The sequence below is a fragment of the Schistocerca serialis genome, chromosome 1, assembly GCF_023864345.2.
Source record: "Schistocerca serialis cubense isolate TAMUIC-IGC-003099 chromosome 1, iqSchSeri2.2, whole genome shotgun sequence".
NCBI classification, from domain to species: domain Eukaryota; kingdom Metazoa; phylum Arthropoda; class Insecta; order Orthoptera; family Acrididae; genus Schistocerca; species Schistocerca serialis.
The window spans coordinates 302,080,432-302,084,044 of NC_064638.1; positions in this window are offsets into that span (position 1 = coordinate 302,080,432).

The window sequence follows — 3,613 nt, forward strand, 5'->3', positions numbered from 1 at the left end:
CAGGGTGATGGCTTAGTCGCTACATCTTCAAATTTTTCTTCATTTAGATTTAGTGAATATCGGCCTCGCAGTCAGTGTCGTGAGATTTTTGAAGTAGCGTTAGATACAGAATCTAGAATCACACACCCACACACAAACACACACACTCCCATAAACTCAAAAAGTTAACTCGGTTCGTGGTTCTGCATGTGGTGCAAATTTCATGATCACCTTATTTTACTGCGTAGTTTGTATGGGTTAGATTCCAAATGTATTCGAAAACTGTCGTAGACAGCAGTTTTGATCTCACAAGGGGAGGCCGCCAATTGTGAAATTCATATTCGATTCATACTGCGCATAATAAAAGCTCATGGCTAGAGGTGTAATGTGGCAAAGCACCAAGATGCACTTCTCAGCCGTTGTCGGGAAAATCGACAGTTAAAAGAAACCGTTGCGGTGAAATGCTCTCTACGATTAACAATTTTCTACAGCGTTGTGGTGCAGTGGTAAGCGCTCGGGTTCGTAATCGGAAGGTCGCCGGATCGAATCTCGCGCCATGCAATTTTTTTTAATTATTAGTTTTTTGTAATTCAAATATATATATATATATATACTGATTTTCGACGATGTTATAAGTTGCGCTAGGGACCGCATCTACCTTCTTTCGAAGTTAGCAGGCAACTGCGCTGTTATGCGGCGGCTCGTTTCGGCCCATTCAACATCTGTCCTTCAAGTGTAACGAGCGAGTAACGGAGTTTATATTTCATACCTGCCGCAGCAAATTTGTGTTCGTGGGGTCTCCATTCTCATTCGAACGTTTGACTTATACTATACGTATTCGTTTCGGGATACCGTTTCTACGTCTTCCGTTAACTATACGTGGTTAACATTATGAAGACAATTAATAACATTTGTGAAATACAACTTTGTTTGCGGAAAACATAATGATGTTCGAAGTCGTCAGTTTTTCCACGACAAACGACTTATTATATGCATAATTGTTGCAACTGATTGCCGGGAATTATATATATATATATATATATATATATATATATATATATATATATATATATATAATATTTGAATTCCAAAAAATAAATACCAAAAAAAAAGGGTTGCATGGTGCGAGATTCGATCCGGCGACCTTCGGATCATGAACCCGAGCGCTTACCGCTGCGCCACGACGCTGTAGAAAATTATTAATCGTAGAGAGCATTTCACCGCAACGGTTTCTTTTAACTGTCGATTTTCTCGACAACGGCTGAGAAGTGCATCTTGGTGCTTTGCCACATTACACCTCTGGCCATGAGCTTTTATTATGCGCAGTATGAATCGAATCTGAATTTCACAATTGGCGGCCTCCCCTTGTCAGTCCATCTGACGCACAACGACGCTGAGATCGCTAGTCATTGGTGTTGTTATAGATACACCAGACATTATTGTTTCTCTTTGTTTCATTTTCATATTTGTTCACAACACCACAGAGACTACGCTAAGGAGTTGATCGTTACTGCATCACACAAGGTCGTTCACTTGAGATCTCATCCTCGGGCTGCTTGAAGACCTTGACACACACTGCCACTTGAAACATCTCAAGAGAACAAAGTAAGAGCGAGAGATGCAGTGGTGCATGTGTAGGTTGGTGTGTACACGTATCGCCTGCACCTTTGCTCTGATAAGCTGCGGATCTTGGCTTGACTGTGGGTGCAAAGTGTATGATCGACGAGATCTTCTTACGTCAAGGTTCCTGACGCTGTTCATTGGGAAGGGATCTAGCTCGCATAGACGCTTGCAGGACCAGCCCCATGCCCTGTCTCTTTGTAGAGAGACCATTTACTGTCAGGCATCAGTACTTCACGGTGCTGCCATACCATACCGTTGTTTAATACGAAGAGGAGCATCATTTTCCAAATCGTCTAGGAACAACGATGCTGTTTCAGGCCGCGTGACGCATAAGCCAGAGTCACTGTGAGTGCTGTTACGTGCGTAGCAAACCCATGTGTCGGAACCGAGTGACACCCTGCTTACTTAGAAGGAGCAAAGCAATTTCAGACTCTGTGAGATTCAGGACGATGGTACTTCTTCATAGGTTTTTAAGAGAGTGCTTTATGAAACGTAATGCCAGCACTTCATCTACACAGCTGCATTCACGGATGAGTCTAAACAGGACTTCCTTGGCTGCTGTGTGGTTTTCCATGACCATGTCCTCATGGTACGGTTGCCTTGTGACGACATAATGCTAATGTTTTGACGAAAGGTTTTGTCGATATGTTTATAGTAAATATAATGTATTTCAATTTTTCTTTAAATTTTTAGACACTATGTGTCAATCAGGAACGTCAGATGTGCTTTATCGTACATTAATCATTTTGTGCTATCATGTAATTATTGTGGCTTAATGTCGTACGATAAGTTAGGAAAATGTCGTTGACAGAGAGTGAAGACTTGTGTAGGAGCACGATCTCTGGCGTGAGTGTGGTGTCAGAACAGATTGCACAACAGACTTTTGGGAAGTGAGTGTGAACACACCCAAGAGGCGTGCACTGTCGGGCCTATGCGAGGCACAGATGTTATTAGCGAGGCACCAAGAGCATAAAGATTGTGGGCAGAAGTACGAGGCTCCAATAACATAAAGATCCTGCTCCATAATTGGCCCTGGCGAATCAAGGTGTGACCCCAATATTACAGGGAGCAATGGGAGCGGTGTAGATGACAACGAAGACGTAAGCTTAAAATATGCAAGGAACTGTAAGGTTGTTTTATTTTAGTTCACGTTAGAAGATTCGTGAGACGCTACCCACTGACATTCTCAGTGAAGTCCATTGCACTAGTAAGTGTTGTACGTAAAAACCGTTGGTCGGTCGTTATCACCTACTTAGCATCCTATATTTTTCTAGTTACTGAATAACCAAGTATTTTTGTTAAATAGCTAAAGGAAAATTATAAAAAATCATTGCTGCTAAAATAGCTAAAAGAAAACTATTAAAATCATTGCCAGCTTTGTTTGTTTGCTAAAAAGATGATATAAAGTAATTAATAATGAGGCCCCGACAATATATTGGTGTGTTTCAATAATATTTAGAGGCAAAGCCAGTCTTGGAAAACGAATAAAGACAAATTAAAGGAACATGTAAAATTAAATTAATTCTGACGATTTCAAATCTATTAAAAGAATCAATTAAGTTCACGTATTTCATATCAGCTACCTGTTAAATTTACTTTGGAGATGACAGCCTCATATAAAATTAATTTCGTTAGACAATGTGTACTGACAGGGTTCGCATTTTGGCGTTCTAAGTCGGCTGAAGCCCAAAAGTTGCTTAATTGATCCAGTAACACCGAATAACAATTAGAATCTATTCAAAATACGTATACTATCAGATCAAAAGTATATAGACACGCCCAAAAACATACGTTTTCGTATTAGGTGCATTGTGCTGCCACCTACTGCCAGGTAATCCATATCAGTATTCTTTAGACAGCGTGAGAGAGCAGAATGGGGCGCTCCGCGGAACTCAAGCACTTCGAACGTGGTCAGGTGACTGGGTGTCACTTTTATCATACGTCTGTGCGCGAGATTTCTACACTCATAAACATCCCTAGGTCCACTGTTTCCGATGTGATAGTGAAGTGG